The 13,608-nt window shown below is 37.6% G+C and overlaps 1 protein-coding gene across 1 annotated transcript in view; it reads left to right on the top strand.

The window, feature by feature from the left end:
• Positions 1-13,608, top strand: part of ENPEP (glutamyl aminopeptidase) — a 104,948-nt gene that overhangs the window by 57,671 nt on the left and 33,669 nt on the right. The window lies entirely within an intron of this gene.

The following is a 13,608-nucleotide window of genomic DNA, read 5'->3' as shown; positions in this document are numbered from 1 at the left end:
AAAAGTCTGGCAATGACCCAAGGCAAAAATCCAGAGGGCTTTTTTTCCTAAAGAAATTGACCAAGACGTAGAGGAGAGCTAAGGATTTCCATCTGGTTGGGACACCCAAAGTAAAGCTTTCCTCCTTGTGGCATTTGTAGTATGAATGGGCTGGAGCTGCCAGCTCCCCTCATACATACACAGAGCCTCTAGTCAGACTTCCTGTTCAGCGGAGAAGTCAGTTTCAAAAATATACCTCCCTTCTCTACTCAGCCATAAAAAGAAACGAAATTGAGTTATCTGTGGTGAGGTGGATGGACCTAGAGTCTGTCATACAGAGTGAAGTAAGTCAGAAAGGGAAAAACAAATACCGTACGCTAACACATATATATGGAATCTAAGAAAAAAAAAAAAAAAGGTCATGAAGAACCTAGGGGTAAGATGGGAATAAAGACACAGACCTACTAGAGAATGGACTTGAGGATATGGGAAGGGGGAAGGGTAAGCTGGGACAAAGTGAGAGAATGGCATGGACATATATACGCTACAAAATGTAAAATAGATAGCTAGTGGGAAGCAGCCGCATAGCACAGGGAGATCAGCTCAGTGGTTTGTGACCACCTAGAGGGGTGGGATAGGGAGGGTGGGAGGGAGGGAGACACGAGAGGGAAGAGATATGGGGATATATTTATATGTATAACTGATTCACTTTGCTATAAAGCAGAAACTAACACACCATTATAAAGCAATTATACTCCAATAAAGATGTTAAAATATATATATACCTCCCTTCTCAACAGCAGAGGGGTTACATACAAGACACCAAGAATAACCAATTTAGTCCTTCTTTCTTAAATATGAATGATCAAGGATCGCAAGACACATGAAAGAAATCTAAAAGCATAAAAGGTAAAATCTCACATGAACAAACAAGAAACCTATCTCTGGGCTTCCCTGGTGGCGCAGTGGTTGAGAGTCCGCCTGCCGATGCAGGGGACATGGGTTCGTGCCCGGGTCCGGGAAGATCCCACATGCCGCAGAGCGGCTGGGCCCGTGAGCCATGGCCGCTGAGCCTGCGCGTCCGGAGCCTGTGCTCCGCAACGGGAGAGGCCACAACAGTGAGAGGCCCGCGTACCGAAAAAAAAAAAAAAAGAAACCTATCTCTATAAGAGACATAATTAAAATAAAAAATAAATTTATGAAATATATTAAGAGATCAAAGAAGCTATTATATCCATTAACTAAGAGCAGAATGTTTTCGAAAAGACAAACTGAGAATATAAAAGAGCTATGAAAGATTAAATTTTGGAAAAAAATTAATAGACCAACTAGAAATAAATTTGGGGAATTCCCTAAAAGTACAGGACAAACACACATAGAACTGGCAAATATGAAACAGAAGACAAATATGGAAAATCTAGCACCCAACTAATAGAAGTCTCTCAAAAAAAAGAAAATAGAGAAGCTTAAGGAGCGAATTGTACCGAAGAAATAATAAAGTGCACAAGGATTCTGATTAAAAGGCCCCATTGACTACACAGTACAAAAAAGAAAAAAAAACACCAAAAACATACCTAGCTATAGCCTCATGAAATTTCAGAAAACAAGGGTACATGAGTTAGTGTGGCATTAGACTTCTTTACAATAACTCTGAACTCAAGAAGAAAATGAAGCATTTAAAACGTGGATGCAAAAAATATTTTCAACCTCTAATTCTCTAGGCAGTTCCCTAAACCAAACGTATAAGCACAGTGAAGACATTTTCTGACGTGCAGCCCCAGAAAATGCTTTCCACACAGCACTTCTTAGAAAGTTACTAAGGCTACATACAGTCCAGGGGGATTGGAGCCTGGAGAGAAAAAAATATGAATGAATCAAAAAAAGAGGAAGACATAGGATCCAGGAAACAGTTCATCCAACCTAGGAGAGCCATGAAAGGAAATACAGACCAACAGCGATCCAGTAGGCTCACAGTGCCGCAAGAGCAGGATGACTGGGGCTGAGTTAGGTGATCCCCAGGGAAAAGAGAGTATAATTGGGAGGATGGCAGAATTGGGGAATGGGTGAAGGCCCATCAGTCTGGCCAACTATAAAGAAGAAAATTAGCAAAAAACAAAATCAGGGCTGTATGTAAAAATTGTGATCCAAAAATATGAAGCAGGTAGAATGATTTTATGCCATTGATAAAGTATAAGGAAGAGGAGTCTATTTTACCCTTATGTTAGGGTGTTAGGGGAAATTTGCATTTAAGGGACTCAAGGGCCATGAAATCAGACCATTGAGAAGGAAATATGACTCCAACACACTTCTCGGCCAGCAATATGTATAGAGCATAATTTCGTTTGTGTTATTTATTGTCTTTTGGCTTTTATAATCAACCAATGGATAACATGTTAATGTTTGTTATAGTGACAGGTTAGATTATAAATATAAACAATCTTAACACTATAACAAGAAAAAACAGCTGACAGAAGAAAGGAGGTGGAAGAGGAAGAAAAGGTGGAAAAAAAGGATACTGGATACTGGTTCAGTGGTGGACCGAAGCTGGCTTTAATCCCAACTCAGTGACATCATTCCAGTAGCCTGAAATTGGTCATGATGTGAGTTAATGGAAATCAGCAAATACTACATTCCACTTCCCACCCCTGCCCTGAGAGCTGGTTGTTAAGCATTTATCAGCACTGCACAAGATAACCTTATTCTACAGTTAGGAGAGAGTAACAATACTAAAATTTATAAAACAAGAAAAGGCAGTATGGGTATACTATTTAAAGGAACAATTGTAACCTACAGAAAGTCTAATAATAATAATTTTGCTTTATTATAATTTGAATGTTAAAGGGGGAATGAAAAAGAAAGTAGTATAAGTGAACTAAGTCACCCTCTCTCATGGGTGAGTTAATAAATACTATCTAAAAAATATAGAGGTATTTAGAGTTACAGTATTAGACATCAGAAGAACTAAAACCAGAAGCATTTAAAAGGGGCTGCTTCTGAGAGAGGTGCTGGTCTGTGGAAAGGGTGTAGGAGACAGTGGCTTTTCAATAGTGGTTTTCCCAGTTTTTGATTAAGGATGTTTTTATTTACAATGCATAAATGAAATTCTCCAAACATTTTAACAGCAATTACACACTCAATCAATCAAATTATTTTGCATATATCATTTATGAGACTTCTAAACATCACCACTTAAAATTTTATTAAATTCCATTTATAATTTCAAATATAAACACCGAAAGACACAGTTTTATGAATCTAATTTCTAAAAAGAGTTTTCTACACATTTTTATGAATCTAACAAATTAAAAATCATAAATATAGTATATCAAATTTCTTGGGCATTTTCAAACACATTAAACCTTAACAACCAAAAAGGAAAAAAAAGAATCAAACCTTTAACTTTACAAAATCAGAATTTCCTATTACATGAAAAGATGCTCAACATAACTAAATATCAAAGAAATGCAAATCAAAACTACAATGAGGTATCACCTCACACCAGTAAGAATGACCAGCATCAAAAAGTCTACAAACAATAAATGCCGGAGAGGGTGTGGAGAAAAGGGAAACTTCCTACACTGTTGGTGGGAATATAAATTGGTACAACCACTATGGAGAACGGTATGGAGGTTCCTTAAAAAACAAAAAATAGTACTACCATATGATCCAGCAATCCCACTCCTGGGCATATTCCAGAGAAAACCATAATTCAAAAAGATACACACACCCCAATGTTCATTGCAGCAGTATTTACAATAGCCAAGACATGGAAGCAATCTAAATGTCCATCAACAGAGGAATGGATAAAGAAGATGTGGTACATGTATACAATGGAATATTACTCAGCCATAAAAAAGAATGAAATAATGTCATTTGCAGCAACATGGATGGACCTAGAGATTATCACACTGAGTGAAGTAAGTCAGAGAAAGATAAATATCATATGATATCACTCATGTGGAATCTAATTTAAAAAATGATATAAATAAACTTGTTTACAAAACAGAAACAAACTCACAGATTTCGAAAACAAACGTATGGTTACCAAAGGGGAAACATGCAGGGGAGGGATAAATTAGGAGTTTGGGATTAACATACACACACTACCATATATAAAATAGATAACCAACAAGGGCCTACTATATAGCACAGGGAACTCTATTCAATATTCTGTAATAACCTATATGGGAAAATAATCTGAAAAAAGAATGAATATATGTATATGCATAACTGAATCACTTTGCTGTACACCTGAAACTAACACAACACCGTAAATCAACTCTACTCCAATAAAATTAACAACAACAAAAAAACCTCACCCAAATCAGACTTTTATAGGCATTTAAACATGACTACTGAGTTAAGGTATTCTAAGAATGTCAGATAAAATTACAAATCCAATACGTCATTTCCTCTAATTTGCCAGATTTTTAAAACATACCAAATATTGTAAAAGCTGACAAAACACGTGCCACACAGCCAGTGATTTCAAAACTTATTACACTTGTATGACTACAATTTTTACAAAAGTATTAATAATATAGCCATTTCTGTATAACTAACTAGTTATTTCTGTATACATTTCCGGGGTGCCAACCGGTCCCAAATGAAGAGAACAAAATCACGATCTCAGGACGCCCCCCCTAGCCACTATAGCTGGCCACAGGAACCCGGGTGTACCACTTTGGGGATGTCATCTCCGACCTTCATCGCCCAGCTGAGGCCCCTTCTAGACAGGATCCTGGCTAAATGAGAGCAACACCTTGGTCCCCTGGACAACATTCCAATTTCACCCATGCCAATTTTAATTGTCTTTTAACTTCTTAATATGTGCTTTGGGTGGAGAGAATTTTGTACTCACCACACTCCAGGTGGCCTCTAATCTCCACTACCTGATTTCCACCGAAAAGACCTTTCACCCTCTTCCTTTTTTAATAGTCTCACTGACCTCATTTTACAGTCACATATATAAATCATCACAAGATCAATTATTCAGTAGCAATTAATATAACATGAGGAAGGAGAAATATAGTGTAGAAGGTGTCTCAGGAATCGTTTAATAACTATAAACTGGTTCTTTTACGGTTATTGTTTTATGTTCTAGCAAATTAAATTGGCCCATTTTAATACTGCTAGAGCCTTTGGATACTAAAATTTTTAAAATATTTCTCTCTTGCAAAACTAGCTTCCATTTGGAAGTTTCACAGTAATTATTCTCTCCTGCCATGTGCCCACTGATACGCTGAGCCTGAATTAATTGTGGGACAGGAGGTATGGTGGAGTAGAGAGGACTACAGAAGACTTTCTTTCTTGAGGAAGTGATATTTAAACTGAGTAAATTGGTGTTGGGGGATGACTGTCGGGGTTTTCAAAACAAAATGCAACATATATGAAGGCTCTAAAGTTTAAAAGGAGCATTATACATATAATATGCAATGCTTACTGAGCATTTACTAAGTAGCTGGCACTATTCTAAGTACTTCAGTGTATTTTATTATAACAGATAGAGAACTTTAGGCAGAAAATTTTTAAATAACTTACTCAAGGTTGCACAGAGTGTAAGTGATGGATCCTCGGTTTGAATGCAGGCAGTCTGGCTCCAAGAACTGGACAACAGAGAGGCACTGGGAAGACTGTTGGGAGATAAAGTTGGAGGGGAAGGCAGGGGCAGGCATGCAGACCATGTTAAAGATTTTGAACAAAAGAGTGTGAAAATTCAAGGATGTTAAGGAGAGAACTGGCAGGATCATGTTTACATTTTTCAAAGTTCCCCTCTGGCTGCACTATGGAGAACAGATCAGGTGGGACAAGAGTGGATGCAGGGAGACCAGTTAGGATGATATTGTAGCTAGTGACCCATGTGAGAGGTGATGGAGTTGATGGGGCCTGCCCTAGGAGAACGGCCAGGCTGGGGATGTGTGGCATATGTTCCAAAGATTGAGTTGAGATAAAATTTCCAATTAAAGAATAAACAGTGTGCAGGGAATTGAATCGGATGAATTTACAGAGAACAATCTCCTTTTAGAATACTGTTCTCACCTTGCTCTATATAGTTCATACCCGTATTTCTAGAGAACTGAAAAATCTTTATAAACCCACTTTATGATACCGTACTACAGGCAGCAGGTAACAGAACCTGTTTCCTGATTACCAATTCAGGGCTTTGGGAATTGTTACATGAACAGCACACTCAGGTGATTCCAAAAATTCAAATTGCCAAAAACTTTCTGTCCCTGGCATCGAGAATGAAGAACACTCAGAATTATTAAATTAGCTGCTTCTAGAAACTGGTTGGCCAGAAAGACAAGATCCAGCCTCATCCACCAGAATACAGGCACTAGTCCCCTCCACCAGGAAGCCTACACAACCCACTGAACCAACTTTAGCCACTGGGGACAGACATCAAAAACAACAGGAACTACGAACCTGCAGCCTGCATAAAGGAGACCCCAAACACAGTAAAATAGGCAAAATGAGAAGACAGAAAAACACACAGCAGATAAAGGAGCAAGATAAAAACCCACCAGACCTAACAAATGAAGAGGAAATAGGCAGTCTACCGAAAAAGAATTCAGAATAATGATAGTAAAGATGATGATCCAAAATCTTGGAAATAGAATAGAGAAAATGCACGAAACATTTAACAAGGCCCTAGAAGAACTAAAGATGAAACAAGTAACGATGAACAACACAATAAATGAAATGAAAAATACTCTAGAAGGGATCAATAGCAGAATAACTGAGGCAGAAGAACGGATAAGTGACCTGGAAGATAAAATAGTGGAAATAACTACTGCAGAGCAGAATAAAGAAAAAGGAATGAAAAGAACTGAGGACAGTCTCAGAGACCTCTGGGACAACATTCGAATTATAGGGGTTCCAGAAGAAGAAGAGAAAAAGAAAGGGACTGAGAAAATATTTGAAGAGATTATAGTTGAAAACTTCCCTAATATGGGAAAGGAAATAGTTAATCAAGTCCAGGAAGCACAGACAGTCCCATACAGGATAAATTCAAGGAGAAACACGCCAAGACACATATTAATCAAACTGTCAAAAATTAAATACAAAGAAAACATATTAAAAGCAGCAAGGGAAAAACAACAAATAACACACAAGGGAATCCCCATAAGGTTAACAGCTGATCTTTCAGCAGAAACTCTGCAAGCCAGAAGGGACTGGCAGGACATATTTAAAGTGATGAAGGAGAAAAACCTGCAACCAAGATTACTCTACCCAGCAAGGATCTCATTCAGATTTGATGGAGAAATTAAAACCTTTACAGACAAGCAAAAGCTGAGAGAGTTCAGCACCACCAAACCAGCTTTACAACAAATGCTAAAGGATCTTCCCTAGGCAAGAAACAAAAGAGAAGGAAAAGACCTACAATAACAAACCCAAAACAATTAAGAAAATGAGAATAGGAACATACATATTGATAATTACCTTAAATGTAAATGGATTAAATGCTCCGACCAAAAGGCACAGATGGGCTGAATGGATACAACAACAAGACCTGTATATATGCTGTCTACAAGAGACCCACTTCAGACCTAGAGACACATACAGACTGAAAGTGAGGGGATGGAAAAAGATATTCCATGCAAATGGAAACCAAAAGAAAGCTGGAATAGCAATTCTCATATCAGACAAAATGGACTTTAAAATAAAGACTATTAGAAGAGACAAAGAAGGACACTACATAATGATCAAGGGATCGATCCAAGAAGAAGATATAACAATTGTAAATATTTATGCACACAACATAGGAGCACCTCAATACATAAGGCAAATATTAACAGCCATAAAAGGGGAAATCGAAAGTAACACATTCATAGTAGGGGACTTTAACACCCCACTTTCACCAACGGACAGATCATCCAAAATAAAAATAAATAAGGAAAATGTTCATTGCAGCTCTATTTACAATAGCCCGGAGATGGAAACAACCTAAGTGCCCATCATCCGATGAATGGATAAAGAAGATGTGGCACATATATACAATGGAATATTACTCAGCCATAAAAAGAAACGAAATTGAGCTATTTGTAATGAGGTGGATAGACCTAGAGTCTGTCATACAGAGTGAAGTAAGTCAGAAAGAGAAAGACAAATACCGTATGCTAACACATATATATGGAATTTAAGAAAAAAAAATGCCATGAAGAACCTAGGGGTAAGACAGGAATAAAGATGCAGACCTACTGGAGAACGGACTTGAGGATATGGGGAGGGGGAAGGGTGAGCTGTGATAGGGCGAGAGAGAGTCATGGACATATACACACTAACAAACGTAGTAAGGTAGATAGCTAGTGGGAAGCAGCCGCATGGCACAGGGATATTGGCTTGGTGCTTTGTGACAGCCTGGAGGGGTGGGATAGGGAGGGTGTGAGGGAGGAGACGCAAGAGGGGAGACATATGGGAACATATGTATATGCATAACTAATTCACTTTGTTATAAAGCAGAAACTAACACACCATTGTAAAACAATCATACCCCAATAAAGATGTTAAAAAAAAATAAATAAATAAGGAAACACAAGCTTTAAATGATACATTAAACAAGACTTAATTGATATTTATAGGACATTCCATCCAAAAACAACAGAATACACATTTTTCTCAAGTGCTCATGGAACATTCTCCAGGATATATCATATCTTGGGTCACAAATCAAGCCTTGGTAAATTTAAGAAAACTGATATCGTATCAAGTATCTATTCCGACCACAATGCTATGAGACTAGATATCAATTACAGGAAAAGATCTGTAAAAAATACAAACACATGGAGGCTAAACAATATACTACTTAGTAACGAAGTGATCACTGAAGAAATCAAAAAGGAAATCAAAAATACCTAGAAACAAATGACAATGGAGACACAATGACCCGAAATCTATGGGATGCAGCAAAAGCAGTTCTAAGAGGGAAGTATATAGCAATACAATCCTACCTTAGGAAACAGGAAACATCTCGAATAAACAACCTAACCTTGCACCTAAAGCAATTAGAGAAAGAAGAACAAAAAACCCCCAAAGTTAGCAGAAGGAAAGAAATCATAAAAAGCAGATCAGAAATAAATGAAGAAGAAATGAAGGACGATAGCAAAGATCAATAAAACTAAAAGCTGGTTCTTTGAGAAGATAAACAAAATTGATAAACCATTAGCCAGGCTCATCAAGAAAAAGAGGGAGAAGACTCAAATCAATAGAATTAGAAAAGAAAAAGGAGAAGTAACAACTGACACTGCAGAAATACAAAAGATCATGAGAGATTACTACAAGCAACTCTATGCCAATAAAATGGACAACCTGGAAGAAATGGACAAATTCTTAGAAATGCACAACCGGCCAAGACTGAATCAGGAAGAAACAGAAAATATGAACAGACCAATCACAAGCACTGAAATTGAAACTGTGATTAAAAATCTTCCAGCAAACAGAAGCCCAGGACCTGATGGCTTCACAGGCGAATTCTATCAAACATTTAGAGAAGAGCTAACACCCATCCTTCTCAAACTCTTCCAAAATATAGCAGAGGGAGGAACACTCCCAAGGCCACCATCACCCTGATATCAAAATCAGACAAGGCTGTCACAAAGAAAGAAAACTACAGGCCAATATCACTGATGAACATAGATATGAAAGTCCTCAACAAAATACTAGCAAACAGAATCCAACAGCACATTAAAAGGATCATACACCATGATCAAGTGGGGTTTATTCCAGGAATGCCAGGATTCTTCAATATACGCAAATCAATCAACATGATACACCATATTAACAAACTGAAGGAGAAAAACCATATGATCATCTCAATAGATGCAGAGAAAGCTTTCAACAAAATTCAACACCCATTTATGATAAAAACCCTGCAGAAAGTAGGCATAGAGGGAACTTTCCTCAACATAATAAAGGCCATATATCACAAACCCATAGCCAACATCGTCCTCAATGGTGAAAAACTGAAAGCATTTCCACTAAGATCAGGAACAAGACAAGGTTGCCCACTCTCACCACTCTTATTCAACATAGTTTTGGAAGTTTTAGCCACAGCAATCAGAGAAGAAAAGGAAATAAAAGGAATCCAAATTGGAAAAGAAGAAGTAAAGCTGTCACTGTTTGCAGATGACATGATACTACACATAGAGAATCCTAAAGATGCTACCAGAAAACTACTAGAGCTAATCAATGAATTTGGTAAAGTAGCAGGATACAAAATTAATGCACAGAAATCTCTGGCATTCCTATATACTAATGATGAAAAATCTGAAAATGAAATCAAGAAAACACTCCCATTTACCATTGCAACAAAAAGAATAAAATATCTAGGAATAAACCTACCTAAGGAGACAAAAGACCTGTATGCAGAAAATTATAAGACACTGATGAAAGAAATTAAAGATGATACAAATAGATGGAGAGATATACCATGTTCTTGGATTAGAAGAACCAACATTATGAAAATGACTCTACTACCCAAAGCAATCTACAGATTCAATGCAATCCCTACCAAACTACCACTGGCATTTTTCACAGAACTAGAACAAAAAATTTCACAACTTGTATGGAAACATAAAAGACCTAGAATAGCCAAAGCAACCTTGAGAACGAAAAACAGAGCTGGAGGAATCAGGCTCCCTGACTTCAGACTACACTACAAAGCTACAGTAATCAAGACAGTATGGTACTGGCACAAAAACAGAAAGATAGATCAATGGAACAGGATAGAAAGCCCAGAGATAAACCCACGCACATATGGTCACCTTATCTTTGATAAAGGAGGCAGGAATGTACAGTGGAGAAGACCGACTCTTCAATAAGTGGTGCTGGGAAAACTGGACAGGTACATGTAAAAGTATGAGATTAGAACACTCCCTAACACCATACACAAAAATAAGCTCAAAATGGATTAAAGACCTAAATGTAAGGCCAGAAACTATCAAACTCTTAGAGGAAAACATAGGCAGAACACTCTGTGACATAAATCACGGCAAGATCCTTTTTGACCCACCTCCCTGAGAAATGGAAATAAAAACAAAAGTAAACAAATGGGACCTAATGAAACTTCAAAGCTTTTGCACAGCAAAGGAAACCATAAACAAGACCAAAAGACAACCCTCAGAATGGGAGAAAATATTTGTAAATGAAGCAACTGACAAAGGATTAATCTCCAAAATTTACAAGCAGCTCATGCAGCTCAATAACAAAAAAACAAACAACCCAATCCAAAAATGGGCAGAAGACCTAAATAGACATTTCTTCAAAGAAGATATACAGACTGCCAACAAACACGTGAAAGAATGCTCAACATCATTAATCATTAGAGAAATGCAAATCAAAACTACAATGAGATATCATCTCACACCAGTCAGAATGGCCATCATCAAAAAATCTAGAAACAATAAATGCTGGAGAGGGTGTGGAGAAAAGGGGACACTCTTGCACTGCTGGTGGGAATGTGAATTGGTACAGCCACTATGGAGAACAGTATGGAGGTTCCTTAAAAAACTACAAATAGAACTACCATATGACCCAGCAATCCCACTACTGCCATATACCCTGAGAAAACCATAATTCAAAAAGAGTCATGTACCAAAATGTTCACTGCAGCTCTATTTACAGTAGCCCAGAGATGGAAGCCACCTAAGTGTCCATCATCGGATGAATGGATAAAGAAGATGTGGCACATATATACAATGGAATATTACTCAGCCATAAAAGGAAACGAAATTGAGTTATTTGTAGTGAGGTGGATGGACCTAGAGTCTGTCATACAGAATGAAGTAAGTCAGAAAGAGAAAGACAAATACCGTATGCTAACACATATATATGGAATCTAAGAAAAAAAAATGTCATGAAGAACCTAGGGGTAAGACAGTAAAGACATAGACCTACTAGAGAATGGACTTGAGGATATGGGGAGGGGGAAGGGTAAGCTGTGACAAAGTGAGAGAGTGGCATGTACATATATACACTACCAAATGTAAAATCGTAAAATCGGTAGCTAGTGGGAAGCAGCCGCATAGCACAGGGAGATCAGCTGGGTGCTTTGTGACCACCTAGAGGAGTGGGATAGGGAGGGTGGGAGGGAGGGAGACGCAAGAGGGAAGAGATATGGGAACATATGTATATGTATAACTGATTCACTTTGTTATAAAGCAGAAACTAACACACCATTGTAAAGCAATTATACTCCAATAAAGATGTAAAAAATAAAAAATGAAAATAAATAAATAAAAAAGAAACTGGTTGGCACCTGAACTGGAGAAGCCAGTGGTGCTCACCTTGTTGAAACCTGTTACCAGCCTCTCCCCCTGGAAACCTCACTCAGCTCTTCCACAGTAAATGAAATTCAGAGAAACTGGATATCTTGCTGGAATGCAGTTTCTGAAAATTAATAGTTCATGCCAAAACAAAGGAAAATTTGAGGTCTTAGACCCAATGAAATCAGTCAGGGAGTGTCTGTATTTCCTTCTTTATCTTTATTTTGGAGAGGAAAGATTATGATGGAGAAAACTTCTCTGTTTTTCACTCTTTCCTCTTCATAGTATATGAATGATTTGAAACTTAGATCTGACTTGTTATCAGGTGATAATTCAATTACATAAATCAACATAATTTCTGTGATCATTCTGTTAACCATAAATTGTTTTTTACAGTTACTGTTTTATGTTCTAGCAAATCAGACTGGCCATATTTAACACTGCTATTTAAGAGTGTTTGCACATATAAAATTTTAAAAATATATTTCTTTCTTGCGAAACAAACTTCCATTGGGAAAGCTTCACAGTAGTTGTTCCCTTCTCTTTCATATCCACTGATCTGTTAAGCCAGAGACATAGCCAACACTGTTTTTAAACCTGTGGGATTACATTTTTTTTTTTCTTTTTTTTTTTTTTTTTTTGGTTCGCGGGCCTCTCACTGCTGTGGCCTCCCCCGCCGCGGAGCACAGGCTCCGGACGCACAGGCTCAGCGGCCATGCCTCATGGGCCCAGCCGCTCCGCGGCACGTGGGATCTTCCCGGACCGGGGCACGAACCCGCGTCCCCTGCATCGGCAGGCGGACTCTCAACCACTGCGCCACCAGGGAAGGCCCGGGATTACATTTTTAAAGACTACTCCTGGGTTATAGATTCCTCTCCACACAAACAAAAAAACTTTATTACCAAGGGAACTAAACATATCAACAGGTCTAAAATCACTTTTAAAGTTATAATAAATCTTTAAATTGTATTCATCAAGATTTAGAACATGGAACCATACTAACATTTACACTTTTCTCTAATTTTTTTTTAGTTTTAACCTTCAGAGACTTTAAAAAATTTTTAGATTCATAGATGCATGATTTTTAGTGACCATTTATCATAAAGTCAATCTACATGTTCCCTGTTTTTTTAAAAAAAGTTACAAGTTATATATGCATAGGAAAATAAACCTAGAAAAGACAGGCTACCCTCTTGAGAACATTTCTTAAAAATCTGTAGTGGCTCTTGAACAAATAAGAGAGAAAAAGACATTATATAGAAAGTTATCATTCCTTATTTTTCCGTTTGATTTAAAAGTTAGATCATAATATAATCTAATTATAGATTAGATTATATGGGGCGTAATGCCCCCAGAAAGGAATTCG

This window comes from Leucopleurus acutus, assembly GCF_964270905.1.
Source record: "Leucopleurus acutus genome assembly, chromosome: 4".
NCBI classification, from domain to species: domain Eukaryota; kingdom Metazoa; phylum Chordata; class Mammalia; order Artiodactyla; family Delphinidae; genus Leucopleurus; species Leucopleurus acutus.
Note: the sequence above shows the minus strand (reverse complement) of the source record. Positions and strands in the feature narration are given on the sequence as shown.